Source organism: Biomphalaria glabrata, chromosome 5 (genome assembly GCF_947242115.1).
Source record: "Biomphalaria glabrata chromosome 5, xgBioGlab47.1, whole genome shotgun sequence".
Lineage (NCBI taxonomy): Eukaryota > Metazoa > Mollusca > Gastropoda > Planorbidae > Biomphalaria > Biomphalaria glabrata.
In genome coordinates this window covers 14,618,458-14,629,505 of record NC_074715.1, presented here as the reverse complement: position 1 = coordinate 14,629,505, position 11,048 = coordinate 14,618,458, and the positions used below count along the sequence as shown (strand labels likewise).

The window sequence follows — 11,048 nt, the reverse complement described above, 5'->3', positions numbered from 1 at the left end:
GGCTAGAATATATTAATGTCTCATGAAGCTACTTTGTTGAGATTGTTTTTACAAAGCTCATATCAGACTCTCTCTTTCTGGTAAAAATTTTGAAAAGGATTATTTATCCCAAATCCATTCTCGGATCAAGTTAAAACTTAACACAATTATTAAATATACCTAACAAAACTTGATTCGATTTTAAAAATAATTAACCAAATTACTCATTAAATTATTAATAATTATTTTTTTTTGTTTGATATCGAAAAAGGGAAATAAATTCTATGTTATTGAGAGATATAGTTGCAAGTTCTACTTATATAGGCTTTCTATTTCTATAACAAAGTATTGGATGGCAATTAGTTGGTTTTCACATGACAAAGAATATGTACTAGACTATTCCGTGATACCAAAATAAAGGCAATGGATTTAACAAAAAACTGTTGAGTAAGAAAGAAGTAAGGAAAATGACAGTATTGAGATGTGACACTTCAAACAGAAATTTACTGATACAACAATGTGAGCCAATGAAAGACACGCTTTGACATCTTTTTCAACAAATAACTTGTAGGCAGTTCCCGCCCTTTTATTTGTATATTAGTAGTCCTAGAGTTACAATTGAAGGTAGTTGTTTTTTAATTTTTGTATTGTCATGATTAAAAATGTAATCATGCCTAAAATCAGAAGAATCGTTAGTAAATCTAAAATTTTGTACACTATTTATTGATGAAACAAACGCAACGAATTCATGAAATGTAACAAATGACATTAAACTTCAAGTCATCATGGAGTGCTGAATACATTGTCTCGCAGTTCTGCCCTTTCACTCTCAGTGACCTCGTGGATTCCCGCCATTTCAAAGCGAGAGACCCCGCCGTACAATTACGTTAGTGACACTGATGTCACTTATTACAAATCTGATAAGATTTCTGATCTGACCCGTCGGGCCACCTGCTTCCTTTCCCAGCTTAATCACCACATATTATCCGAAATTTTTTTTTAAAACATTGTTTGTTATTTCGGTCAGGGGATTATTTGAAGGTGGTCTACTATTAACACTAGTTGACCTGAGAGATCTAGAGTACAGTAACAGCATCATGTGTCTACTATTAACACTAGTTGACCTAACTAAGAGATCAAGAGTACAGTAACAGCATGTTTTGACTGGGATTGTTCAGCTTGAACTAAGTCTTTGTGAAAACACTAGGACAAAGAAACAATCACAAGTCAATAGTCTACAATCACAGGTCAATAGTCTACAATCACAAGTCAATAGTCTACAATCACAAGTCGATAGTCTACAATCCCAAGTCAATCATCTACAATCACAAGTCAATAGTCTACAATCCCAAGTCAATAATCTACAATCATAAGTCAATAGTCTACCATCCACAAGTCAATAATCTACAATCATAAGTCAATAGTCTACATCCACAAGTCAATAGTCTACAATCAACCCTGTTGTTGTTGTTTGCAAATTCTCTAAATATAAAAACACTTTACGTAAAAAAAAAATATTTGTAAACAAATTGTGACTCAAATTTGATAATAATGACGGTACATACACACAACTGCGAAGTATAAAACTGCAGTCAATACTTACTGCACAAACTGATTTTAAAACATCAGACCGTTCAAGTCACTAAAGGCAATCAAGTCTTCTTCACCATTCTGCAACATATCTCGTACACACTATTTTTTTCCTTGAGCGCTACCCTCTTTGTGTGGGTGCGCGTTTCAAAAGATATTTTGTTCAATCGACGCACCGCCAATGACTGAGTTGACCATGATAGGAGCTCGGAGCTGAAGACCTCAATAGAAGGTCGCTACTAGATATCTCCTTTGTGACTAGAAGGTCGCCACTAGATATCTCCTTTGTGACTAACTCGCAAGTGTCTCCCCTAGTTCATCAACACCTCAGCGTACCAGATATACAAACAAACAAACAAAATAGAAAGAATCTTTTAAAAATAAAACAACAAAAAAACAACAACACCAAAGCTAATATACACTGAGAAGAACTCCGTCCTTAAAACTATATCTACCAATAAGTACAAGTTATCTCCCTCATTTTGGTATCAAACAAAATAATTAATTACCAAGAATTAATTGAATAATTGAGTATCTTTGTTTATTAATTCATGTTATGTTAGGTACAATAAATAATTGTTAATAGTATTAACTTGATCGGAGAAATAGCGTTGACAATTATTTAAGGGGATTAAACCCAACAAATTTAGCTATATCTGTGATTATTGAGGTATTAGTTTCCCTTGTTGCTATTAAATAAAATAATGAATTACCAGTAATTAATTGTCTAATTGGTAACATTTTTTTTTATCGATTTATGTCTTGTCTATGTTAATGAATAATTGTACGAAGTTTCAGCTGGATCCGAGACTGGGTGTGGGAGAAATAACGTGTACACACCTTTTTACCAGACAGACAGACAGAGTGAGTTGATATTCGCTTTGTAAACAGGTTGTTAGAGTTGATTAGTCAAATGTAAAAAAAAAGTTTCATACCAACACAATCCCCCTTTAAGTTCAACGCAAACACAGCAAATCGAGTTCGAATAAAGAAATAACAAGCTAAAAAAAATAGATATGTTTTAAAAACAAACGCTTATATAAGGGAAAGAACCGCTCAATTAATGGAATAGCTCTCAATACTTCAAGATATATTTCCATTATCTATATGAAGTAAAATTAATTAATTACCGCTTATTAATTAACTTAGTGGTTAATTTTTTTTTAAATTGATTAACAGGGACAATGAATATCTCTGCAAAGTTGCAGCTCGATCCAAGTCTGAAAAGTGAGAGAGAACGTGTACAGAGAATGTTGACCAGACCGACACAGGAAGTTGATCAGAAGCTTTGGGAGAGGAAGGCGCTTCTTAAACCAAGAGCATCAACATGAGCCGCGAGCACTTTCTAACAAGCAAGAGGGTGTATGAACAGTCTAGATTGCGGGGGGGGGGGGGGGAGCACGGAAGGAATAATGGCTCTGCACTTCTTTCGACAAACTAGACAGAAGAATACAATGTAAAGTAATAATAATACTCAGTGAACAATAACTTACACAAATACAAAATAAAAACACTCACACACTCTAAAGTACTATAAAAGACACAAAGATAAAGGAACATTTTTTGTATTCCATATGCTAGGATGAATCAGTATAAGTCCCTTAAGCCACTGGAGTATGTAATGGGTTGCCTGAATCAGCCAGGAAAAACAACGACTTCGTAGAGTCTCCAATTAATACGCACGACTAGATTAACACATGGACGACGTGACTATCGTCCCTTTTGAAGGAACGTCTGTAATGGATAAGATAAGAAACATAACAAGAGAACTGGTTAAAGTTTCAATAACATTACATTCTAAACTGCTACATTTTGGTGAAAGGGTAGGAAGTGGTGTAAGGTGAAATGTGACTCGTGGTACTCAGAGACTTGTTTTATTTATTTGTAAACGGGAGTGTGTGTATTTTAGGGGGGGGGGGATGATGCGCGATGCCTAAGTATCGATTATTTTAATTTACACAAGAAGCATGGTCAAATCAATCCCGATACCACCAGTGCGATAAGACATTGAGATATTCATCTTACTATGCCACTGAAGTCCCAGGGTCCATTCCAGAATTAGGTCATGACATAATGCATACAAATATGTAGGATTACTGCGAGAGGCTGTGCGTGTGTGAGAGAGAGGGGGGATTCACCGGTGAACATCTGATCGGCCTCCCATCACAAGATACACTATAAATATCCTATTTGTCATGTCTGACCAGGTAGAACGCAGTAGACCACTTGGGGGTGAATCTCCTCCGAACAGAACGGAGGAGGGAAGGGGGGTTGACTGGAGAACTTGTGTTGATTGAGACTCCGTCAATGAAGACCTACCGTCGTGTATTGACTTATCGACGAGCGAAGACCAAATGGCTTTTCGTTTCACACCAATTTGTTTTGAACTGAATACACCTCATTAACATGCTTTTCTCTAGCCTACTTAGGACCAACAGCGCTGATTTTCAAAACAAGCAAAATCTATTTAAAAAAAAAAATACTGTTTAAAAAATATGTAAGGTGAGGACTCCACATTTACAGCAAAATATCTCAATACTGTAAGGTGTATTTCTCTTTTCAATATCAAATATAATTAATTAATTACCACTATTTTATAACTAATTGTTTTTTTTTAAACTGTGTTAGGAACAATAAATAATTGTACAAAGTTCCAACTTGGAGAAATAACGAGCTCAAAATGTGTACAAGACCAACAGACAAAGAGTTGATAGAAGCTTTGTTAACAAAACAAAAAATCGGCGAATTGATATCTATATTTCACTCTTTTTATTTCATGGAAATCAAGTCATAAAATATTTTCACCAGACACCAGCAAAAGATCAGACCGTCAGTGATTCTCCGCTTGTTCCAACAAATCCTCTCTAAATATTTGTCTTACTTTGAAATACCCCCCCCCCCCCGGCCAAAAGAAATTGTAAGAGGTGTTCTTTGCAATATTGAAAGTAATTTTCAAAACACCGTTTACCTGGTTTAAACCCGAGAAACATAAACTCCAAGTCCATTTAATTAAAGCACCTTTTAACTCACCAAAAGGGGCGTGGCGGCTGAGTCGGAAAGCGCTTGGCTTCCGAACGGAGGGGGGTACTGGTTCGAATCTTGGAGACTGGGGTTTTGAATTTTGGTTTGTTTTTGTTTTTGGACGTCCATGAGTCCACCCAACTCTAATGGGTATCTGACATTATAGCAATACATCACTGTACTTTATTTTTAAAAGTAAATTATGAGGAGCTGAAGACGATGGTGAAAGCCTGCATGTGTATCTATTTAGAGCAGTGATTCCCAAAGTGGTCCATATAGACCCCCAGGGGTCTACGAAGCCCTCCAAGGGGTCTACGAAAGTAAAAAAATAAATTGGGGGTCTATGAGATGTCCACGGGGGTCTACGGTAATAGATTTCATTTAAGCAGGTCGTAACTTAATTTTCACATTCCATTAATGTAATTATTTCATACACTAATATATGATCTGTACCCGAGTTAATCCTTTCAATATTTATCCTGCTATTGAAACGAAACATTGTTGTATTCAATTTCAATACTTATTTAAATAGCTTAATTTTGTCTACATGTAACTAATATTTAAAAAAAAAAAAAGAAATGTAGACTGTACAGCGTTAATTATTTAAAATTGGGATTCATTCCTTCCTTGTCAAACACGCAGTTGCCTAAGTGACTCTTTTATGACGATATGACACCAGTTACGCTGTAGGATCATCTGAGACAATGCCACCCTGACAAAAATTAAGATTTGAACAACTTTCGAACACTCAAAGTTCAGAATTGACCCACAAAATCTCTGTTCGACATCATTTAGAGAAGATTTTGGTTTGTGAGCGTCTTTCAAGATTTCTTTACTTATAGCAAAATACGGAAAACAGCAAAGGTCAAACATTGTTATTACCTTTTTACAAAAACCTACATCTGTTACTATTAAAAGAATTTCTTTAAGCGACAATACAGTTTAAGGTCGCTTCGGTGGCATGAGTTATAAAATTAAAACCTTCTTATGTAAATCTTTGCAAAAGATATAAATACAGTTTGGTCAGACAAGGTGTAGCGCTGTGTGCTACAAACTTTCTAATGGTCACCATCTTATCTCATCTCATCTCATCTATGCCTGTGGTCCTTTCTGGGCATAGACCACCGCCCACCAACCAGCTTTCTCCAGGCATCTCGGTTCTAGGCGAGACTCTCCAACTGTCTCCACGTCTTGCCCATCTGCTAGGCATCTGCTTCCAAATCGCGGTGCCATGGTAAAGCTCGAGCAGCCTTCCATCAGCTAAAGAACACCTGGGGATCTAGGGAAAAAAGCACCACCACCACGATTAGGCTATGTAACACCATTGTTAAGCCGATACTACTTTATGGAGCATAGACATGGAGAACCACCATCACCACCATGAAACAATCCAGGTATTCATCAATAGCTGCCTGAGGAAGATTCTTATAATCCGCTGGCCAGACAAGTTCTCGAATGAGGAACAGTGGCAAAGAACAAAGCAGCAGCCCATTGAAGTAGATATCCTTCAGAGACGCTGGAAATGGATAGGTCACACCCTTCGCCAGCCGGCATCCAGCATAACATGGCAAGCCCTAGCCTGGAAACCACAAGGAAAGAAGAAGAGGGGACGGCCCAGGGATACATGGCGCGAATGGTCACCGTCTCCTTATATTTCCTTAAGGTTGACCGACGAGACCTGGTTTAGGCTCCAGTTACTCGCCTTCGCCCCTCTCCTGTTAATAAAAACAGTTCCGCAGATTTAATATTTGAGCCACACGTGAGAGATCAAGAAATACACGAGAAACTGCTCGTTGCGAAACCTTTTACAATGATACTTAAGGCATATTCATTAATTAATTAATTAATATTTAATGTTAGAAAGACTAATTCATAGAAAAACAGATTTGTATATAAAACATTATATCCGTAGTTGTGTGGTTTTAAATTACTATTTCACTCTTCAACGCACTACAGTTAGAAATTTGTTTTAAAATAATGTTGATGAATTTGCAAAAATTTGCAAGTTGAGTAGGGGGTCTACCGAAAACCAGAAAACATGGCAGGGGGTCTACGAGACAAAAAAGTTTGGGAAACACTGGTATAGATTTTACTAAAATTTAAATCGCAAAGGTCAACTCGAGTATTTTGTATTATACACTATATTTTCTTTTTTAAATACTGTTTTAAGCCACAGAAAATGTTTCATTTAATATGCTAATTTGTAGTTTGAAACAATATTTGTAAAAAAGTGTTTATTGTATTTGTAGATTTACATCTTTGAAAGCTACTGAAAATTATGTTTAATTAACAAAAATATTCTAAATTTACATAAGCTGTTTGGCGGTTTTCTAGAGCATCAGCCTTTAGAACCTAAAATAGCAGGTTCGAATCCCAGTAAGAGCTTTTTTTTTTCTTTTTTCATCATTTGTAAAACAAAATAAAGGAAAAACTTTATTTTAGATAACCCAAAAAATTGACGATAATTTAAATATTTATTTCTATATGTATAAATTAATATCTACATATGTGCTACTAGGAGCCCCTGGCTCCCATAGCCTTTGATCATCCAAGATCATCTGCAAGGCAGCAGGTGTTTATTGTCGGAGTTTTCTCCTAGATGAACTGCTATCCCTAGCTAACGAGTTTCATCTACCCGGGTTTAGAGTTAGAGCGCCCTATACTCGCATTTTGCAATCATTTCCCTGGATTTCTGAGATGTTTTTAGTAAATATTCTAAACACTGGAATACTTCACCTCATCCTCCATAACTGCAAACCAGTTGGTCCACAACTGTTTATTTGCTATTCACAGCTAACTCTTATATCTAAGGGTCTTTTCCCTATCCGCTACCTGAAGACGCGCTTGGTAGAAGGTGGTAGCTCCCCCTAGAAAAAGGATACAAATCCCTCAACATGAGATGGCTTTCAGATGATGCACTTACTTTAATTACTTCATAATAAAGAAAATAATATTTTATCTTTCAAATACAGGAAAAATGGTTTTAGAGCCTTTGCCAAGCTTAACATGTAAGAAATGCTAACAGTTTAAACTAAAATCTTCTTTACATGACACATTTTTAAATTTTTACTGCTAGCATAGCGATTTTTGACACATTTAGTGGTTGAAACATGGCCTTACCTGGTTGTTTTAATATGAGAAAGTAGATAGCTTTACATTACCGCCGGAACATTTTTTATAGACCAAGCACGTTGGCGTATTATATGGTTGATGACAAATTGAACATCTGTTTAATTCTCTTCAAGTTTCAACATTTAAATTCAACATTATTTAGCTTTCTTGTTTCAATAACGCAGTTGCTTTTCGGCACGGTATTATTGACGTTGTTTCCAGCAAAGAAAACCCCCAAAATACAAAAATGATGCAAAGTGTCAATAGAAAACGATGACAATGACACAATTATCTTAACACAGCAAGGTAATTTTCTAATGACAAGCAGAATAAAAAACAACCAAGTTTATGTAAGGGGGAATACCTCCACATTGACATCCATAAATCTCTATAATAAAAGAATAATTTCCCTTTTTTTAAAAAATTAAAGAAAAGTTATTATGTTATCAATTTAATAACATAGTTTGTTCATTCCTTTAAATAAACTCGTGTTTTTCTTTAAAAATAATTAATGAAGTAAAATTTCAGCTTGATACGAAAATGGCAAGTTGGATAATTAACGTGTTCAAATTTGTATTAGACACACTGTGAGCTGATAATACAAAATATTTTTATATTCTTGAATGAAATGTGCGTTCATTTTTCACTATTTGACGACGTTTTGACACGACAGATTTCACAGTTTCCTGTTTATGTGCATGTCTGGGTCATACTAATAAAGCTTAATTTATGGGTAAAAATGACAATTTGGGAATCTTTTTTTTGTTTTTAAAATATATTGACTAAGACGAGATTTACGTTTTCTATTTATATAAATAAGGCATTAAAAGTAATTTTGGTTTTCCATAGAAATGTGCAAAAATTAAAATGTTAAAATTTTATTCAAAAAGAGAAATATTAATATTTTTTGTGTGTAAATTTTTAAAAATATAGAAACATATGAACGTTTTATTATTTTTACACCACTTTGACATTTCATTTTGAGAAAAGGTTTTTTTGTTTAAAAATATTCAAAATTTTGTTATATAAACATCTACAGAGTTCTCTTTGTCATTGTACTACGGAAATTAAAAACGGAAAGGTCAACTACTGAAAGAAAGATAACTCTTGGAAAAGATGTCATCTATTTTTAATTTGTATAGATCAGTGATTCCCAAAGTGGTCCATATAGACCCCCAGGGGTCTACGAAGCCCTCCAAGGGGTCTACGAAAGTAAAAAAATAAATTGGGGGTCTATGAGATGTCCACGGGGGTCTACGGTAATAGATTTCATTTAAGCAGGTCGTAACTTAATTTTCACATTCCATTAATGTAATTATTTCATACACTAATATATGATCTGTACCCGAGTTAATCCTTTCAATATTTATCCTGCTATTGAAACGAAACATTGTTGTATTCAATTTCAATACTTATTTAAATAGCTTAATTTTGTCTACATGTAACTAATATTTAAAAAAAAAAAAAGAAATGTAGACTGTACAGCGTTAATTATTTAAAATTGGGATTCATTCCTTCCTTGTCAAACACGCAGTTGCCTAAGTGACTCTTTTATGACGATATGACACCAGTTACGCTGTAGGATCATCTGAGACAATGCCACCCTGACAAAAATTAAGATTTGAACAACTTTCGAACACTCAAAGTTCAGAATTGACCCACAAAATCTCTGTTCGACATCATTTAGAGAAGATTTTGGTTTGTGAGCGTCTTTCAAGATTTCTTTACTTATAGCAAAATACGGAAAACAGCAAAGGTCAAACATTGTTATTACCTTTTTACAAAAACCTACATCTGTTACTATTAAAAGAATTTCTTTAAGCGACAATACAGTTTAAGGTCGCTTCGGTGGCATGAGTTATAAAATTAAAACCTTCTTATGTAAATCTTTGCAAAAGATATAAATACAGTTTGGTCAGACAAGGTGTAGCGCTGTGTGCTACAAACTTTCTAATGGTCACCATCTTATCTCATCTCATCTCATCTATGCCTGTGGTCCTTTCTGGGCATAGACCACCGCCCACCAACCAGCTTTCTCCAGGCATCTCGGTTCTAGGCGAGACTCTCCAACTGTCTCCACGTCTTGCCCATCTGCTAGGCATCTGCTTCCAAATCGCGGTGCCATGGTAAAGCTCGAGCAGCCTTCCATCAGCTAAAGAACACCTGGGGATCTAGGGAAAAAAGCACCACCACCACGATTAGGCTATGTAACACCATTGTTAAGCCGATACTACTTTATGGAGCATAGACATGGAGAACCACCATCACCACCATGAAACAATCCAGGTATTCATCAATAGCTGCCTGAGGAAGATTCTTATAATCCGCTGGCCAGACAAGTTCTCGAATGAGGAACAGTGGCAAAGAACAAAGCAGCAGCCCATTGAAGTAGATATCCTTCAGAGACGCTGGAAATGGATAGGTCACACCCTTCGCCAGCCGGCATCCAGCATAACATGGCAAGCCCTAGCCTGGAAACCACAAGGAAAGAAGAAGAGGGGACGGCCCAGGGATACATGGCGCGAATGGTCACCGTCTCCTTATATTTCCTTAAGGTTGACCGACGAGACCTGGTTTAGGCTCCAGTTACTCGCCTTCGCCCCTCTCCTGTTAATAAAAACAGTTCCGCAGATTTAATATTTGAGCCACACGTGAGAGATCAAGAAATACACGAGAAACTGCTCGTTGCGAAACCTTTTACAATGATACTTAAGGCATATTCATTAATTAATTAATTAATATTTAATGTTAGAAAGACTAATTCATAGAAAAACAGATTTGTATATAAAACATTATATCCGTAGTTGTGTGGTTTTAAATTACTATTTCACTCTTCAACGCACTACAGTTAGAAATTTGTTTTAAAATAATGTTGATGAATTTGCAAAAATTTGCAAGTTGAGTAGGGGGTCTACCGAAAACCAGAAAACATGGCAGGGGGTCTACGAGACAAAAAAGTTTGGGAAACACTGGTATAGATTTTACTAAAATTTAAATCGCAAAGGTCAACTCGAGTATTTTGTATTATACACTATATTTTCTTTTTTAAATACTGTTTTAAGCCACAGAAAATGTTTCATTTAATATGCTAATTTGTAGTTTGAAACAATATTTGTAAAAAAGTGTTTATTGTATTTGTAGATTTACATCTTTGAAAGCTACTGAAAATTATGTTTAATTAACAAAAATATTCTAAATTTACATAAGCTGTTTGGCGGTTTTCTAGAGCATCAGCCTTTAGAACCTAAAATAGCAGGTTCGAATCCCAGTAAGAGCTTTTTTTTTTCTTTTTTCATCATTTGTAAAACAAAATAAAGGAAAAACTTTATTTTAGATAACCCAAAAAA

General features: G+C 35.4%; 1 protein-coding gene across 1 annotated transcript in view; it reads right to left on the bottom strand.

The window, feature by feature from the left end:
• LOC106066481 (calcium homeostasis endoplasmic reticulum protein-like) overlaps positions 1–11,048 on the bottom strand; it is a 59,350-nt gene that overhangs the window by 32,150 nt on the left and 16,152 nt on the right. The window lies entirely within an intron of this gene.